We start from the raw sequence: 20,848 nt of genomic DNA on the forward strand, positions 1-20,848 counted from the left end.
AGGACCATCATGCAGGCACTGCTTGTCAGTAGGTTGGATTACGGAAATGCACTTTTTGTCGGCATGCCAGATTATCTTTTTAAACGTCTGCAGGTCATACAGACTGCAGCAGCTAGATTGGTGTGCAAGGAGAGTATAGTTCCGCGACAAAATGTTTAAAACAGCTTCACTGGCTGCCCATGCGCCAAAGAGCGTGTTTTAAACTCCTTCACCACACAGGCCCCAAGATTCTCCAGGACCGAATCAAATTGCATATAGGAGGGGATGCACATTGAGTGATTCTCTGTGCCCCAGTTATAGAACCACTACACAACAGACTAGCACCTGGATGTCAACAAAACCAGTAAACTTCTCTACCTGCAACAACTGCAACATGAGCCCACATGGTAGAACTAAGACAAAGGAGTTCAGCTGCAATACAGCCGAGGTATACAAGATAAAGCATTGCATCAATTGCAATACACAAATTTCTGATTTATGTGATATGCTGCAGTTGTGGTATGATTTATGTGTTCTGTACACCTTGAAGACTCAAGCTACGCATATAGGAACAATGCAGGTCCTTAAGAAATGGAGGTAATAGATATACCATGACTGTACACTATAGGACAATGCATCTAAATGATTACAGTTTCTGGTTCTTTGGAATTGATCATTGTTAGAAATGGCGGTCTCTAGTTGGCACTGGCTGGAGCCACTGTCCAAATAGGGACTCTTCTTCCTAAGTCAGTGCAAGTGGTTCACCCCTTTTGATAACCCCTGCTCAACCCTGTGGTAACGAAGCACGAGCAGTTAGACCTTTCTCAGAGGCAGTGTGTGACGCATTTATGACCACGTACAATAAGGCAGTTAGGACACCAGAAAAGGACACAACTCAGGTAGATATAGAAAAATAATATCTTTATCTAACAGTTTAACTCAACTCTCAAAGCACTTCAACAATGACAATTCACGTCATCCCGTAGGGACTCAAAGGGATAACAACATATCCACCAAAGCGTAACACTGACGAAGTACAGGGATGGGGCCTATCCGACCCGTTGCACACCAGGTAACTGCCGTTGAAAGGAAGGACTGTTCCCATGAGGCACAGGGTCAGACTGATTTGCATATGGCCATGTCTGAACTGGGGTGGCGGAGTGAGCTAAAGAATGATGATGGATTAAACCCAGATCAGTTGACTGGGGGGTGGGTCCTTGCAATGTTCAACACTAAGTTCATCATCCTCTTTGGTTTTGCTATGTTGAAAGGGGGGACAGCACGCAGCTTCCCAAAGGAGTGGAGACAAGCGGACTCCCTGCGACCACAATACGGGAGACAGAGGTCCGCAGCGTGCACCCACACTGACTTGGATACTCGGGGACAGACGGGCTCTCAGCAGCAGCAGGGATGGCGAGGACTCTCGATGTGCATATCCGTGGTGGGCGCACCGCGGCAGTAGCTCTCTCTTAGTTGTCGCGGCGGCCCACAGGACAATTCCAGAGGGGATGCAAAGTTGTCAAGGGTGCGGGCGCTCAGCGGCAACAACTCTCCCTCAGCTGTGGCGGCCCACAGGGCAATTTCAAAGTTGGATGCAAAGTTATCAAGGGTGCGGGCGCTCAGCGGCTACAGCTCTCCCTCAGCTGCGGCGGCCTACAGGACAATTCCAAAGGGAGATGCAAAATTATCAAGGGTGTGGGCACTCAGCGGCTACAGCTCTCTCTCACCTGCGGCGGCCCACAGGGCAATTCCAAACGGGGATGCAAAGTTATCAAGGGTGCGGGCGCTCAGTGGCTACAGCTCTCTCTCAGCTGCAGTGGCCCACAGGACAATTCCAAAGGTGGATGCAAAGTTATCAAGTGTGCGGGCCCTCAGCGGCTACAGCTTTCTCTCAGCTGCGGCGGACTGCAGGAAAAATTCTGATGAAGCAAAGGAGTCAAGGGTGTGGGCGCTCAGCAGCTGCAGCTCTCTCCTAACTGCGGCGGCCCATGGGACAGCTCACGGGGGTGCACAGTAGCAAAGGGTGTGGGTACTTAGTGGCTAATCACGATGGTGCACGTTCCGGAGGCTCTCAGCGGCTGCAGCTCTCCCTCAGCTCCAGTGGCCCACACGGATCCTGCGGAAGATTGGAGGGTACAGATTTAGGCGGACTCTCAGCGGTGGCAGCTCTCGTCTTAGCTACAGCGGCCCGCACAGATTCAGCAAAGAAATGATCAAAGGTTCAGAGCCAGGCGGGCTCTCAGTGGCGGCAGTTCTCTCTGAGCTGCAGTGGCCCGCACAGGTTCAGCAACAGTTTATAAGATCCCAGCTCAGATTTGGGTGGGCTCTCAGCGGCTGTGGCTCTCTTCTTAGCTGCAGCGTCCCACACAGGTTTAGCAAAAGTTCAGAAGATGCCCAGTCCGTGGCCCTTACAGTAGAACTAGAGGCTCTGGATTACTCAACGGGGGCCTCACCTGCAAGCAGAACTCCTCGCACAGGAATTCCGACGGCTAGCTGGGTGAAGTCTAATGTACCTGAGACTTCGGCAGGAGGCTCCCTCGATTTAGGCCCTAGGGTAGTTTCTTCGACAAGATGGGTCAAAGTTGCAAAGTCCTTTCCTCTGTTCACTCGAACACAGTTTCGTCTTGACATCCAGAAGGAACACACTTGGCCAAAATTCCAGTGCAGCATTTTATATCTAAAAAGTCTTTGTCCTCTGAGGTTGCAAATCACTGACTCCAGTCAGAACCAGTTAGGTGGGGTCGGGGAGCACTTGGTTTATGAGACGACATCCTTCCCTTTCAGCATGAGGGGGTCTGCTATCAGTCACCCAGTGGGAGATGGAGCCATCATTTACCTTGCCAGGTACAACCCTGCTTGGATCAAAGAGTCACCCCTCCCCACACTTGGAATGCCGATCTCTCTCTCCAGCCAGGTCTGACCCAGCTGGCCCTGCTGCTCCAAAACCAGACGGCAAATACGCATTCTCGCAACAGCCCACAGTAAAGCTTTAAACAAGAAACTACCGCATTTTCAGGAAAGGCATTTCACAACATATAATACCTAAACGGTCCTTACTAAAAGGTGGCCCTCCCTGGCCTGAGCATAAACATATCAAACTCATAGTTCCTATCGGGTTCCTAGGCCCGGACAGGGTGATAGAAAGTATTCCTTAACAACACAGGCCATACAAATGTAAGCATTAGAATTATCCTTATTCACACAGTCATTTATATACATGGAGCATTCACGCTGTGGCACTGATTAGCAGTGGCACTGCGCCCAGAACATCTACATCCAGCCAACATACAAGACAGGAAGAGTTGCAGGGGAAGGGAGACCTACGCCAATGATGCCAGGTCTAACACGCGTCCCCTCCATCTGAAATGTGGAGGAGAACTAACCATCCCCTTGGGGGTTCTCCTCACTAAGGTGGAAAAACCTGGACAGACCATCAGCATTGGCGTGTTCGGTACCAGGGCGGTGTTCCACTGTGAAATCCATACCCTGTAGGGAAATGGACCACCTCAACAACTTGGGATTCTCACACCTTATCCTCATCAACCATCTGAGGGGCCTGTGGTCTGTCTGAACCCGGAAGTGACCTCCTCCTTAATGTAGGCCCTCTCCCTGTCAGTCACTCGGTAAGCCTTATGCTTAATGGGAGGACTGTCCCCGGTGTCCACGTCATGGACACACCAATCAGTGACACTAGGCACGAGGGAGAACAGATCACCGAATTGTCCCAACGGTTGGCGACAATCACCCTGTTGCGCAGAGGTCAGTGCGGGGGAAAGGACCCATCTCACTCCCCGGCACACAGGTGGTCAGGAAGATGCTCGCACTCCTCCTCCATCTCAACATCTGTGGCCAGAAGCATGCCCACCTCCGACCTCCCAAAGAGGAGCTTCAGGCTGTTAACATGTAGGACCTGTAAGGGGTTCCTTGGAGACTGTAAATCCACCATGTAGGTAACAGGACTTTTACGTTCCACCACCTCAAAGGGGCCGGTCCACCTATCTTGGAGCACGCAAGGCTCTACTGGGGCCATGACCCAAACCTTATGCCCAGGCTGAAACTCGATCAGAGTGGCATTCTGATCGTGCCAGCGTTTTATCTCTTCCTGGCTGGCTTCCAGGTTTGCCTCAGCAAGTTTCCTGAAATGCAGAGTCTGGTTTCTAAAGGCCAGCATGTAAATGAACACATCTTGGGGAGGTTTCCTGGGAGATTGCTCCCAGCCTTCCTTGACCAGACTCAGAGGTCCTCTGACCGGGTGACCATAGAGAATCTGAAAGGGACTGAACCCTAAGGATTTCGGTGGCACCTCACGGTAGGCAACTAACAGGCATGGCACGAGGACACCCCACTTACACCTCATGGGCTCAGCTAGACCCATAATCATGCCCTTAAGGGTCCAGTTGAATCTCTCAACCAGCCCATTAACCTGGAAGTGGTAAGGAGTGGTGAACTTATAGGTTACCACACACCCCTCCCACAGAGACTTCATGTACTTGGAGATGAAATTAGGTCCCCTATCAGACACCGCCTCTCTGGGGAATCCCGTGTGGAAAAAATCCCCATCAGTGCCCGTCCCAAGACCAGGATGAACCTGTTGCCCATGGCTGTCTTGGGATCCAGAGGCCCCACAATATCGATGCCCACTCTCTCAAATGGGGTACTAACAACAGGGAAGGGCTGCAGGGGGGCCTTAAGCTTCCCCTACTCTTCCCACTTGCCTGGCATGTCTCACACATCCTGCAGTGAGCATCTGAGCTCCTGCGCATCTGGGGCCAATAGAAGTGGGTGACCAACCTCTCAAAGGTCTTGGTCTGCCCCAGATGTCCGGCCAATGGCTCATCATGAGCCAACCCCAGTAGGAAGGTTCTGAAGCGCTGGGGTACCACCAGCACAAAGGCTGACCCAGGTTCAGCGACCTTGGGCCAGCTGTAAAGGAGGTCATTCTCTCAATAAATCCAATGTGACCCTGTCTGATCACCTGCGGCCTGGGCAGTGGCCTGTCGCTGCACTCCCTCAAGAGAAGCACAGGTTCTCTGGTGCTAGCAAAATTCCCCCCTTCCTGCTGCCAATGGGTCAGCTCGGGTAGGTCCCCCTGTTCAGCCACATGATCACCAGTAGGTCCCATTGCACCCTCCTCAGGGTCTGCTCCCTCTGGGACTGTGGGAACTGCAGGGGCCGGTTTACCGCACCCCCTACCCCTTCTCTTTAAGGCAGGGATCTGGGCCATAATTTCAGGCTCCAGAACCTCCTGCAAACACTTCTGAGCTGTCATTGACCGTGTGGTTGCACACGCCCATTCAGGCAGGCCCAACATTTCCAAATTAGACTTTCTCTCCTCCATAGCCCACAGGGAGTTCTCTAAATCATTGCCCAACAGACAGTCTACTGGCATGGCGGGCCTCAAAGCCACTTGGAGAGTTTCTGAGACCCCCCCACTCGAAGGGAACCTGAGCCAACTCACACTGGCTCTCTGAGTTGTCGGCTGACACCACGGGGCAGAACGCATTGGGGACAATCTGCCCTTTGGACACCAACCTGGAACTGACAGTAGTCACACTAGCCTCTGTGTCCCTGAGAGCCTCCGCCCTAAGGCCATTGATGGTCCCCCAGTGCCGGTACTTCTTAGTGTTATTTGGCCGTGTGGGGTTAGGGACCTTCTCAAAGTCTCCTATCGAGACAAGGGTCAACTCTACGGGATCCCATCCACCTTGGACCTACATCTACCCCCCCCCCGGGCTACACTGGCCTATCTGGCGGAATGGTGCACGGGGTGGTGCACGAGGGGGTGCATTGGGGTCCCTCTGGGGACACTGAGGAGTATAAAACCAGTGGCCCACTTGTTCACACTTGAAACAAGTGAGTGGCCCCCTCTGAACAGGCCTACCTGTCGGGGACACTAGCTTCTTCTCCAGGGGAGGCTGGGACACCACTGCTTGGTTCCTTGGGGAATTACTTTAGGGCCCTTTCTGGAACTCCCTCGGTTTACCCTTGTCCCCCCTACTTCTCTGCTGTGGACCCTGCCCACCTTTGGCAAAGTCTCCCACAAAACCTTTGCAGACCTGGGAACTCACCCAGCGGTCCGCCTCCTCAGCAAGCTTCCTAGAGTTGGTCAGTTTGCTATCAATCGGGTGCTGGCCTAGCTCTGGAAAACAGTTATGGGAGAAATACTTCCATGCAAACAAATCGTACAACTGCTCAAAAGTTTCCACCTTGCTACCTTTCACCCAGCGATCCATTGCTCTACAGAAATATGTAACATATTCGACCCACGTGGTACCCTCTAACTTCTTACAGGTTCTAAACCTCTGCCTGTACATTTCTGGGGTCACACCATACCGGGCCATCAAATCTTCCTTCATATTGGCATACACCATCCTGCTCTCCTCAGGCAGGTCCAACAGGGTATCCCTACCATTACTCACAAGGCATCTCCACAACCCCGCTAACCAATCCTTCTCAGGGACCTGGCGGGACACCATTGCTATCTCATATGTGGCAAACCATTTCCCAATATCCTCACTCTTGTGAAAATCCTTAATAACATCTTTAGGAATATAAACTCTACTCTCAGGAGTTACTAAAGGTATGCTGCAACCAGAGGGGGAGACCGGGACACTCCTCACCCTGATCTCTATCTCCCTCAACATTCTCTCATGATTCATTTTCATTTTCTCAAGTTCAATTGCCAATTAATTCTTCTCAATGTCTAACTTTTTACTCTCCAGGTCCTTCTGACCTTCCAATTTAGCCATCTCCAAACTATGCCTCCTATCTCTCTCCCCCTGTCCTCCAGCTCTTCTGGGGTCAGGCTCCTTTGGGATACACTAGTATCTGGATTGGAGGGTTTTCTATCTCCACCCTCCTCTACTACTTCATCCGGCTGCCCTCCAGCGTTCTCCTCCTCATCCCCTGGGGACTCTTTTGCTTTCCACCAGGCCTTTTGTGTCGTCTGGTACTCCTCTTTCCTAGAGAGGCCTATCACAGGGACTGCAAATTGCTTACAAAGGGACTTCAGCTGTCTGGCAGTATAGGTATGTAATCTTTCCTCCTCAAAGATGAGATCCTCCGAAGCATTGGACGTTGGCTTTCCTCTACTAGCAGTACTCATGGCTGCTATCAACAAGTCACTACTAAGACAACCAACCAATCAAAACTAAAATAAAGTTTGCTGCCGAGCTTGTCTACACTCACCAGTGGTGTTTACCAGTTATTGTACGTGGATCTCAAAGGCAAGTCCTGATCCTCACAGCTGTCCGCCAATGTTAGAAATGGGGGTCTCTAGTTGGAACTGGCTGGCGCCACTGTCCAAATAGGGAGCCTTCTTCCTAAGTCAGCGCAAGTGGGTCACCCCTTTTGATAACCCCTGCTCAACCCTGTGGTAACGTAGCACGAGCAGTTAGGCCTATCTCAGAGGCAGTGTGTGAAGCGTTAATGACCACGTAATATAAGGCAGTAATGACACCACAAAAGGACACAACTCAGGTAAGTATAGAAAAATAATATCTTTATCTAACAGTTTAACTCAACTCTCAAAGCACTTCAACAATGACAATTCACGGCAACCCGTAGGGACTCAAAGGGATAATAACATATCCACCAAAGCGTAACAAAGACGGAGTTCAGGGACTGGGCCTACGCATCCTGTTGCACACCAGGTACCTAACGTTGAAAGGGGGGACAGCATGCAGCTTCCCAAAGAAGCAGAGATGGTGACAGGCAGACTCCCAGCGACCACAATACGGGGCGGCAGAGGTCAGCAGCGTGCACCCACACTGACTCAGGCACTCGGGAACAGGCGGGCTCTCAGCAGCAGCAACGCGTGGCTGCGGCGGCCCGGGTTGTGGGAGGCGAGGACTCTCGTCGTGCAGCTCTGTGGTGGGCGCACAGTGACAGAAGCTCTCTCTTAGCTGCTGAGGCCCACAGGACAATTCCAGAGGGGATGTAAAGTTGTCAAGGGTGCAGGCGCTCAACGGCTACAGCTCTCCCTCAGCTGCGGCGGCCCACAGGACAGTTATGAAGGGGGATGCAAAGGGGGATGCAAAGTTATCAAGGGTGTGGGCGCTCAACGGCTACAGCTCTCCCTCAGCTGCGGCGGCCCACAGGACAATTTGAAAGGGGGATGCAAAGTTATCAAGGGTACGGGCGCTCAGCGGCTACAGCTCTCTCTCAGCTGCGGCGGCCCACAGGACAATTCCAAAGGGGGATGCAACGTTATCAAGGGTGCGGACGCTCAGTGGCAACAGCTCTCTCAGCTGTGGCAGCCCACAGGACAATTCCAAAGGGGGATGTAAAGTTATCAAGGGTGCAGTCGCTCAGCGGCTACAGCTCTCTATCAGCTGCGGCGGCCAACACAACAAAGCACGATGATGCACAGTAACCAAGGGTGGTGGGCGCTCAGTGGCTGTATCTCTCTCCTGGCTGCGGCGGCCCACGGGACAGCTCACAGGGGTGCACAGTAGCAAAGGGTTTGGGCACTCAGCAGCTACAGCTCTCTCTCGGCTGCGGCAGCCCACGGGACAAAAATCACGATGGTGCACAGTAGCAAAGGGTGTGGACACTCAGTGGCTACAGCTCTCTCTCGGCTGCAGAAGCCCACGGGATACATCAGGATGGTGCACAGTAGCAAAAGGTGTGGGCACTCAGCGGCTACAGCTCTCTCTCGGCTGCGGCTGCCCACGGGACAGATCACAATGCCGCACAGTAGGAAAGGGTATGGGCGCTCAACGGCTACAGCTCTCCCTCAGCTGCGGCGGCCCACAGGACAATTCCAAAGGGGGATGCAAAGTTATCAAGGGTACGGGCGCTCAGCGGCTACAGCTCTCTCTCAGCTGCAGCAGCCCACAGGACAATTCCAAAGGGGGATGCAAAGTTATCAAGGGTGCGGACGCTCAGTGGCAACAGCTCTCTCTCAGGTGCGGTGGCCCATAGAACAATTCCAAAGAGGGATGCAAAGTTATCAAGGGTGCAGGCGCTCAGCGTCTACAGCTCTCTATCAGCTGCGGCGGCCAACGCAACAAAGCACGATGATGCACAGTAACAAAGGGTGGTGGGTGCTCAGTGGCTGTAGCCCTCCCCTGGTTGCGGCAGCCCATGGGACAGCTCACAGGGGTGCACAGGAGCAAAGGGTTTGGGCACTCAGCGGCTACAGCTCTCTCTCGGCTGCGGCGGCCCACGGGACAAAATTCACGATGGTGCACAGTAGCAAAGGGTGTGGACACTCAGCGGCTACAGCTCTCTCTCGGCTGCAAAAGCCCAAGGGACAAATCAGGATGGTGCACAGTAGCAAAAGGTGTGGGCACTCAGCGGCTACAGCTCTCTCTTGGCTGCGACAGCCCACGGGACAGATCACAATGGCGCACAGTAGCAAAGGGTGTGGGCACTCAGTGGCTACAGCTCTCTCTCGGCTGTGGTGGCCCACGGGACAAATCACGATGGTGCACAGTAGCAAACTGTATGGGCACTCAGCGGCTGCAGCCCTCTCTCGGCTGAGGTGGCCCCCGGGACAAATCACGATGGTGCAGGTTCGGGCGGCTCTCAGCAGCGGCAGCTATCCCTCTGCTGCAGCGGCCCACATGGATCCTGCAGAAGGTTGGAGGGTACAGATTTAGGCGGACTCTCAGCGGCAGCAGCTCTCGTCTTAGCTGCAGCGGCCTGCACAGATTCAGCAAAGAAATGTTCAAAAGGTTCAGAGCCAGGCGGGCGCTCTGCGGAGGCAGTTTTCTCTGAGCTGCAGCGGCCCGCACAGGTTCAGCAAAATGTTTAGAAGATCCCAGCTCAGATTTGGGCGGGCTCTCAGTGGCGGTGGCTCTCGTCTTAGCTGCAGCATCCCGCACAGGTTTAGCAAAAGTTCAGAAGATGCCCAATCCGCTGCCCTTACAGTAGAACTAGAGGCTCCGGATTACTCGACGGGGGCCTCACCTGCAAGCAGAACTCCTCGCACAGGAATTCCGACGGCTGACTGGGTGAAGTCTAATGTTCCTGAGACTTCGGCAGGAGACTCCCTCAATTTGGGCCCTCGGGTTGTTTCTTCGGCAAGATGGGTCAAAGTTGCAAAGTCCTTTCCTCTGTTCACTCGGTCAGAGTTTCGTCTTGACATCCAGAAGGAACACACTTGGCCAAAGTTCCAGTGCAGCATTTTATACCTAAAAAGTCTTTGTTCTCTAATGTTGCAAATCACTGACTCCAGTCAAAACCAGTTCGGTGGGGTTGGGGAGCACTTAGTCTACGAGGCGACATCCTGCCCTTTCATCATGAGGGGTCTGCTATCAGACACCCAGTGGGAGTGAAGCCATCATTCACCTTGCCAGGCACGACCCTGCTTGGATCAAAGAGTCACCCCTCCCCACGCTTGGAATACCGAGCTCTCTTTCCAGCCAGGTCTGACCCAGCTGGCCCTTGCTGCTCCAAAACCAGACGGCAAATACGCATACTCGTAACAGCCCGCAGTAAAGCTTTAAACAAGAAACTACCGTATTTTCAGGAAGGGTATTTCACAACATATAATACCTAAATGGTCCTTACTAAAAGGTGGCCCGCCCTGGCCTGAGCATAAACATATCAAACTCATAGTTCCTATCGGGTTCCTAGGCCCGGATAGGGTGACAGAAAGTAATCCTTAACAACACAGGCTATACAAATGTAAGCATTAGAGTTATCCTTATTCACACAGTCATTTATATACATAGATCATTCGCGCTGTGGCACGGCGCCCAGAACATCTACATCCAGGCAACACACAAGACAGAAAGAGTCGTATGGGAAGGTAGACCTAGGCCAATTATGTCAGGTCTAACAATCATGTAATGGTAAACTCACGGGGTGGTGACAGAGTTTTGCTCTTAAGACAAATAGAGGCCAAATGGATCTGTCCTTTACAGACAATGCGCCAGGAACATAACAAGATAATGAGTTTCATTACTTCCTGGGGAAATTTCATACATACTTTATACAAGTATTTTGCACGAGGTTCTTGAGATTACTTATTTGAGTTTTGTTTCGAAACGATTCCCTATGCATCTCACAGGGTACAATATTCTGATATGACAACTTTAAGAGATCACTCCGTAAATCTATCTTACTAATTGAGGCTTTTAACTAGAATACGCTTTATGCACTACATAGGGTACAACATAGTGATATAATTATTTGATATATTGTTTTATACATTGTCATGATAGCTCTAAGAGATTATTTCATGCATTTATATGATTATATGGTAACCCTTGGATTATTCCTTGTTCCCATAAGCACTGGAGAAGGTTACTGACTTGTGTCCATTACATTATTTTTTTCACCATGCCCATTGCTTTGTTTGAAGAACTATTTATAGTTTGAACAATTTTGTCATGTTATAAGTATGATCCAGCACCAATATATTTGGTGAGCTTGCTGAATTTAAGCTACGATAGGCCCACATAGACACTTATTAATTGTGCTATATATATGCTATTTTGCCAATTCACCATGTGAAGTGCTGGCCGCACTCCCTTACCTCTGGTGCCTGGGTTTATCATGTGGAGTCTGGTCCAGCACTCTCTTGTCTTTTTTTGCAGAGTTGTATTCCCGCTTCACTATGCACCAGCTGATTAAAACACATACATGTAGGGAGATCTAAAGATTTAACATGCATTTATTTAAAAAAAAGCAAAAGCCACAGCACATAGTAAGCATCAACTGTAATTTCAATTGACCAGAGCGCTTGCTAAAAAGCCAGGATGAGCATGTAGTGCTAAAATACATGTAATTTTTCATGGTTTTTATACATTTTTCTCTCAATCCAAAATATATGGAGCATAAACATGTGACAGAAACTGTTACTTCAACGCAACTATCTAATAATGAGCAGGATTTCTCACTGCGAGAGCGTAGGAAGACTTTGAATCGAAGATAAAGATATATATAAAAAAAACTGCTGAATTAATTATTTTTCTAAAATCACATTTCTGTTTCCCCATATTGAAAGTGAGTCTGCGCCTCTACGAGGTGCAGGAAATGTGAAGCTGTACTATCTCAAATAAAATGGTTTCTTGGCCTAAGGGAATTATAAAACTTAGCTTGCATTTTAAAACAGATGAACATTTCAGGTGAATATAAAACCAGTATTCAGATTTGATTATGTAATACATCACTGCACATTCTGATGTACATGTGCATGGAAGCGTTAATGTGTAGGGCAAAAGGAATACATGGTTATGCTTTCATAAATGCAAGGCAAATCTACCATGTCCTGATGTTTGCATGGTCCGGGGGGTCCAGACGAAGCACAGATGCCCCATGATGGACTCAATCTGAAAAGAGTCCCAGGGCCCTTTGGGGGCCATGTTCCTGAACCGTTGACCTCCAGCCCAAAGATATGACGGTGCTATCCCTACATATCAGTGATTGCACCAGATCTGTGTGACAAATCTCTAATCCCCTTGCCAATTGCCACTTCAGCTCATTGGCCGTAGAGACCCAGCCCTTTTTCATGATGGGTCTTCATGGGCTATCGTTTGAAGAGGGAATTTGTGAGGGGACTGGAGCTTCCCAGACATGCCCACATTATTTCCCAATCATTGTTTGGCCAGTCAGAGCTTTGATTAAAACATAAGTATTGGAGGTACCCATAGTTTGCACATGTATTCTATGACTCTAAGTAGAGGTAGGGAAGTTTTTTGTTTGTAATCTGCTGTAAACATCTGTGAAACTTTGATCTTTTCTTACATTTCCATTGTTTTTTCATCCACCTGTCTGGATTCATAATTTTTGATAGTTTCACATCCACCTGCTCCAGATTAAAAAACAGAAGGCGGAATGATGGCAGAATGCCCTTCATAACAAGACTTCTTCATTTACACAGTGAGAAATGCATCAAACGTAGAATTATTGTGCCATTCAGCACTGTCAGGGCCGCCTAATGCAATTACATTAATGGTAATTATATTAATGGTAAGTACACTAGCTGGCCCCTGCCTGTGCTCTTCCAAGCAACTTTTCACAGCACTGAGTTTGTGTGTGGCGCCTGCCTGATAGACCACGAGTTGGGCCCTGAAGATAGGAGCTGCACATGGACTTCCCTGCTGAGGAAGGTGCTTTGAAAAGCACTTTCAGGGGTCGGACAATGTAATTATCCTAATGTAGCCAGCATTACGGTGAATACATTGTCTGGCCTCTCGCATACTTCTGAAAAACAATTGTGCTTTTGGCTTTGAGCTTTTTTCTGCCCACTGAGCCGTGGATTAGTCCTAATGCCGCGCCGCAGTTGGAACAAAAAGGCGAATTTTGAGTATTTTGAAATTCACCTGAATAGTTGGTCCTCGCTTAACCCCAGCCACTGGAATGAAACAAAACTGAATTTCCTCACGTTGATTGTCTTTCAGTATCAAGGAACAACCATTCCTAAGTTATTGTCCCCATGGACTAAATTAACCGCAGAACATGCCCCTAAGAGGCACAAGCTAAAGGTATTCACAGGACTCTTTGGTGCCATGCCTCCAAGCCACTTGTGATCTCGTTAACCCAAAACAAAAGTAGTGCAAGAACCCTGCATGTCAACAACGCCTTCCGGCCCTTCGCCGATGTGGCGGTGGAGACCAGTGAGTTCGAAACCTGCCACGTATGGACTGATTAAGCATCACGTGGACCTTACTGGATGTACCACAATTAACCTCCATACCAGTGAAAGTATGGTTGTTATTACTTTTTCAATCACCCTTTAAGCAGGGTGACTCATAGTTTTGGTCCTGAGGGATGCCGAGAACGTTTAGGTCTATATAGGCAGAAACATTTTGACAAAATGATAACATAGGGTAATGTCCATATCCCGATCTCATTTAGCTTGGTTTTAAGTCTACCCATTGGGGGTACTAGATTAAAGGTCCTGAGGGATGCCAAGAACCTTTAGGTCTATATAGGCAGAAACATTTTGACAAAATTATAACATAGGGTAATGTCCATTTCCCTATCTCATTAAGCTTGGTTTTAAGTCTATCCATTGGGGGTACTAGTTTGAAGGTTGTTTTCACCCACCAAGAGATAGTTTTAAGCTCAAACATTTCGTTTTGCACTATGCCCCCCTCACCCCATTAAGATAGAGGGAATACGTAGCTTGGATGACAAAAAAAACCTCCCACTCCTCTCCTACGGGGGAGTTGTAGCCCACACTCGGTACCTTGCGGTCCCAGGGTGAAGAGGGGACCCTATGATGAAGCATGTCATCCTATGGTGAGTGAGGGTTCTCATATTAACACAGTAGTGCTTCCAGGTTTCACCCTTTCTTCTCTTTTGTCGAGCCCGTCTATTTTTCGTGGTTACCATCCTTGTACATATATGTGAGATAGATTACAGCAACGCTACCTGGACCATACAACCTATTTCCCACACCTCATTCTCTTCTTTCTATCACTTGGATTGCAAGGCCCATCCCTAAAACCCTGCTTGGTTATGTGAATAGAATGCTCAAAATGAGCACAGGGCCTACTGTGAGCAATGCAAAAGGTCAGGACTGGACACTCTTGTGCTGTGGCTCCATTGCTCTTGCTGCTCAGTTAGAAAGGCCGCTATAGAACGGTCTTGAGCTATCTCACTTAGCACCATGATATCCTTTTAGGATGAATGTTAGCGCTTTAGAAATACTGTTACCATTACCATTACCATTACCGTTACCATGTAAAAGCTCAACCCACATGAAGGTAGTGCATAGACCTCTGCAATGTTGCAGCCACAAAAAGGAAGCACTGCAGAACCTCCAACGCTAGCAATGCTATTATTATTGCGCCACACACTTCACACAACCCTCATGTCTTATCTCCACCCCATTGTTTAATGAGGCCATCATACACACCTTTCTCAATCAGACTGTTAAAAAAAGGATGCGCCTATGAGCAGGAAAATAAGGAGGCAGCCATTTTAATCCAGCGGCTCACTAGAATCTTGTCTCTCCACAGCAAGATACTGAAGCAATGCCCTCAATGGTTACAAAGTGTGACAGGGCTACATGATATTATTTCATGTTCCCTCACTGCCCAGCCTAAAACCACTGTAATCAATAGCCTCCAAACTTTGCTTGGCCAGCAACCAACAGATCTCATACAAAGCCCACAAAGCATATGCAAGCATACTATGATGTACATATCCACCATGCCACCAATCAGATATTGAATCATGAGGCCACATGTTGTAGGCTATCTCCCCATGTATGTCTGCCAGTTCGTCCCTCACCAAGAATGTTTTGGAGGCAAAAATTCAAGATAGCTTCCCTCCATCACAATCACCCAGTGATAGCCTACTCCTGTGATGCCCTATAGCCCAGATTGTGGCCTTGATTACTCCCTACCCAAAATTAAACATATACAGAATACACATCCTTCTTCTTTATAACATCTACCCACCCATCAAACCATTCTTTCGTAGTATATTACAGTTCTCTTATTCCACTACAACTACTTGGTTTTAAATATACCTCATTTTTTCCCACTTTTAAGCCCTGTTATTAACAGTTGTTAGTATTGCTAAATTTAATGGGACTCAGTCTTCCGGCCTGGAAAGGATGTGATGCTGAGATGCCAGACGTCCACATTGAGCCTTTAACAAATTTAGCCAAACTGTTGCCTTTATCAAATCTCTATTCTTCCATTATAAATTCTTAGTTCCCCTTCATCAACAACTTTCAACACATTGTAATATCTCCTACCTAATGCGGTTTGTTTAGCCAACAACCTTCCTCAATCCACTATATGGAATGTAGAAAACATTTATAACACCACTTTCAACTCAGAGCACTTTTACCCACATCACATTGTTTTTTTGCCATGAGACTTAAGTGCAGTAAATGTACACTACCTCTACACCCCCCGTCTCACTCAAAATTGATGGAGCTGGTCTCATAGCTCAAACTCTGTTAAAAAAAAATCTGAATTAAAGTATTCCCTTTATGATTCTGATTGCATTCTCCAAAATACATCATCTTTATTTCTACAGGACATCATTGGTTAAGAATTGAGCGCCTGATTTAGAGATTGGCTTAGAGGGTACCCTGTCACAAACGTGACGGACCACCCTTCCTGCCAAACCCTTAGTCCACCCACTCAATTTTGAGCCAGTGGACCAACAATTTTTCCATGGCAGTGCTCCTTCTGGCTCTGCCATCAGAAACCTTACTCTGACCACCCTGAAAGTGTAGCGTCCATTGGAGTAAGGGCATCTAACCACTTGCCCATTTTTGGAGAAAATGGTCTGATGCCCTTTTTTCTGTCATTCAAATTAGTTTTTTTCTTTTCAGAAACAAATGCTCACTGTGGGAGTTTGATTCTGAAAAATAAAAGAGTTTGGTGTGCAGCTTAAAAGACAGTGGTCATGCACCAAAGTTTCAGTACCTTCAGAGGATCTGTCATGGCAGCAGTACCTGTGAATTTATATAAGTGTGAGAAGCACTCCTTATGTTTTTTTAAACCCTAAATTCTATGATAAAATACTTTTGAATGGCGTGCTACAGTGGTGGCCCTTATGTCTGAACTCAGCCCTATATATAACCAAACTACTCCAAGTCACATAGACTTGTCCACTATGCACATTTGCTGAGTGTGGGTTACTCAAATTTCTTTCAATACAAGGTATTTATACTACAATATATCCAAACAATTCTTTGGTTGCACATTAACTCTCAAAATTACAAAGACATATAAATTCCATCAACTGAATATGTGAAACACAAATTTTGATCGTTTAATTCACTAACATTTCCATTGTACATCATTTGAAAATAATATCAGAGTTTCCGATCTTTCATGGTTGCCCAATGCATTTGGGCCCATGGCCCTTCTTCGGGGGCTTCTGAATCTACAGAACATTTGAAAATAAACCAAATATATATGACAAATTCTTTTCAAGACTTGAAAACTTCCTAAGATGCAAGATATTTATCATGACCAAATCATTCAATATTTACATAATATCATGGTGAACCATTCAAATATGGCGGTCTTCTGTCCATCAGTGTTGCAAATGTAAAGTCCTCCACAATCCTGATGGACAGAGTAAACACTGCCAATGGATAAATCTACTCATCAGTACTGTCTATCCTTGAAACCTCTGCTTTTGTAACCATAAGCTGCATAGCATAGAAACTCTAACTCACAGAATTCTTCAGAGGCCCTGCTTTAGCAGCTATTACCACACACTGCCTAGGCAACTCACCGATCCTCATATTGTTCCACAAAAAACATACTCTAACTCCACATTTGAATCAGTTTGTCTTAGAGAAGGAAAGGACCTACCCACCACAATAGAAAAAGTCACAGATGTCAAATGGTACTCCAAACTCCTTGCTTGAAGCACTCCCAGCCCACCATTCCCACCCATGCCATCTCCATCTTTAACAACTGCATAACCTGTGTGGACTCATGACTCCAATCCAAACCAACCCCAAACCCTGCATCCTTCACCACACTAGCTGGTACACTGAAGACCTCCAGTTAACTAAACGCCACAACAAGCAACTTGAACAACAATATCAGCTCACCCATTAAGCCACTGACAGACCCTCCTTCAAGTGGGCTCTCAGGATCTATTATCAACACCTCAAAACTGCCAAATCCGCTGCCCTTTCACCCCATACAGAACAGCTAGAACTCCACCAAATAGATCATCACCATTGTCATGGAACTCAAATATCCCCATACAAGCTCTACTGTGGTCACCCTATCCCAGGACCAATGCAACAAACTCTCTGTTCACTTCTCAAAGAAAATCAGGATTATCAATAATAACTCTGCCCCCCAACCTGATCTAGCATCCCTCAATGCCCTCCACTCACCTGCCAGCACCACACAAGCCCCCCAGCTATCCTGCTGGGCAGAAGTCTCCACCACAGAAACAACCAAAATCATGCAAACTATCAAATTTGGAGTTCATTCTGATCCTTGCCTGCACTACATAATTGTAAAAGACTAGAGCCCACGTGCTTGGAGCTCACCTCAGTACTCGATCGTTCGTTCTCAACCAACACCTTCCTAGACACCTGGAAACATGCCACTATAATACCCATCCCTAAAAAAACTTTTGGCCGGCCTGACCACAATAGCTAACTACAGGCTAATAGCTCTTCTACCATACCCAAACAAAGTGCTGGAAAAACTGATCTAAACACACCTCGCTCACTACCATGAGACCAACCTCCCCAATTGACCATTCTCAGTCCAAATTCTGAGGCAAGCACAGGATGAGATGGCTTTATTCCAGCTATGAGCGACACATTCCTCATGACAGAAGAGGCATGACTGCACTCATTCTCCTAGATGTTTCAGCAGCCTTCAACACCATCTCCCACCCTTGTATTATTCAGAGACTCCAGAAGACTGGAATTCGGGGCCAAGCCCTTTAATGGGCCCTCCCCTTCTTCACTCAAAGTGTCAGTCTCGCCCCTTTCCAGTCAGACTCCATTAAACTGATCTGTGGACTTTCACAGGGCTCCTCCTTGAGCCCCACCCTCTTCAATGTCTACATATCTTCACTCTCCTCCATTGTACGGTCACATGACCTCAGCATAATTTCACACTCAGATGGCATGCAGCTCCTACTCTTCGCCTCAGAAGATACATCAACACAATCCAACTTCCTAGCCTGCATGATTGACATAGTAGACGGGATGGAAAGAAGCTGCCTCAAGCTAAACAGCAACAAAACTCTAAGGACAATGGTGACCTGAAACCCTAGAACCCGTACTGATTCCCAAACAAAACCACTAGGGACCTGGGTATTATAATTGACATGTTCAAAACATAGAGGTTCAGGGATGCTGGGGAACCCTATGTACCAAAAGAATGGGAGATCATTTTAACTAAGGATAAAGGGATATGTCCACCGTACGTGACTACTTCTGACCAGAGTGGGCTCAACCATGTTCCAGGGAGCTCTTATGAAGACAATAAAATAGGGGGCATAACTTTAAAGATAAAAATTCCTCATTCGCTCCCAAAGTATGCCTTTATTAGTGGGATACCTTGGGAGTGAATGAAGAATTTTTATCTTTAAAGATACTCCCCCTATGTTATGTTTGGCTCAGGATCCCTTTGTTTCCTTACACTGATGATGTAGTGCTAGATTTGACACTTTTAGATCAGAAGTATTAGAATCGACGGCCAAACCTCCATGGTCAGCCAAATCAACACGGTAGCAGCAAAGTGCAGCCACACCCTTGTGATGCCCAGAAACATCCTCAAATGGGTTTCACTGGATATCTACAGGACAGTTAGAGAAGCACTCATCACCAGCAATGCCCTCTACATAGACATCGCTGCCAAGCTCATCAACAGACTTCAAATGGTTGAAAACTCGGCTCACAAATTCACTCTCAACCTCCCTCCACCAGAGCATCTCCAAACACCTCAAAAGCCTCCATTGACTCTCCATCCTGAAACACACCACCTTCAAATTCCTCTCCCTCGTGTACAAAGCACTTCACAATTTAGGCCCTGCATGCCTCAACAACTGCAATCACTTCACACCCATAAAAGACAGCTCAGACCAGCTGGACAGCTCATCGCCATCAAACCCCACAGCCGGTGCATAAAAACTTGAGGCTGTGCCTTCTCCCACATCACCTCCAAGACCTGGAAGGAACTCCTCATCCCCATCGAGCTGCCAGCTCCCTCCTTGAATTAAGGAGGATATTGAAAACCTGGCTTTTATTATTGGCTCCTCTCCGACAGCGCTTCTCTCTCCCTCTAGGGCACATGGATATCTTCCCATAATATAACATAGCATTACATAGCAAAGAAATGTCATACAGATGAATGAGGTGTTCTCTGTACATCCACCTATCATCCTAATTCCCGATACCCAAAGATAATTGCACCAGGCCTTTTCCTGCCTTCCAAGAGCAAGGGTTGTCTGCCCAGCCACAAAGTTATATATGTTGTGTTGTTGTGTTATGTTATGTTATGGGGCTTTATAAAGTACTTGTCTACCCCAAGGGGTTTTCCAGCGCAAGCATAACTGATCAAAGCAGGGAGAGCTAAGTAGGGGTTTAAAGAGTAAGTCCATTGCTATTCATAAACTACACTTAGGTTTAACAAAACATCCTAACTGGCCAAGTGTTTGCAAATACATTGGTCACATGCAAACTGTACTGCTGAATCCAAGCTATATCTCACTGATAAGATGTGATAAGGTTGAGACCAGTCTGGGGTTTCTTCTGTTATTTTATATAGTGAACACTACTTGGCAGTTGGACTCTTCCCATAAAGAGTGGCATCATTACTGATTTACAAAAGTTGAACTTTGGTCTTGAATGGCAAAGTCATCACAAAACAATGAGTAGGAGTGCTACCTAGTGCGACTGCCAGTTGTTTAGACTATTTTAAGCATTCTTCTCATCTCCTTTGTGTATTAGAGAGTGCAGTATCACAGCCTTAGCAGTGGATACAATGACATTGAGTGTAGGATACTACATTCTAGTCAGCCCGTTTGCTGCATCAGAGTATGTTCCAGTTACTGCTGTCAGAAAGGAGACATATCACAATTGTATGGGGGTGCGTGGAGGCCTGGGGTTGAAATAGGAATGGATAGATGGCTTGTAGATATGGAAATTTAATAGAATGGAAAAAAGATACAAAGGAATAATGGAAAGAAGGAAAATAGGAACGCAAAAAGATGAAAGTTCGAAGAAAAAGAAGGAGAGAAGGTCAGAAAGGCTGGGAGGGAGGAAAGGATTGCAAGAAGAAAATAAAAAAAGTAACACATTGTATTAAAAAAATAGGTGGGACCAAGAAATAGGGAAAGCATGAAAATAGACTTTATGCTTGTCTTTGATGCTGTACAGCGCTCCGCTGCTGTTTGACAAATACCACATACATACATACATACATGCATACATACCAATTATTGACAGCAGAGC

Source organism: Lissotriton helveticus, chromosome 2_1 (genome assembly GCF_964261635.1).
Source record: "Lissotriton helveticus chromosome 2_1, aLisHel1.1, whole genome shotgun sequence".
Taxonomy (NCBI): Eukaryota; Metazoa; Chordata; class Amphibia; order Caudata; family Salamandridae; genus Lissotriton; species Lissotriton helveticus.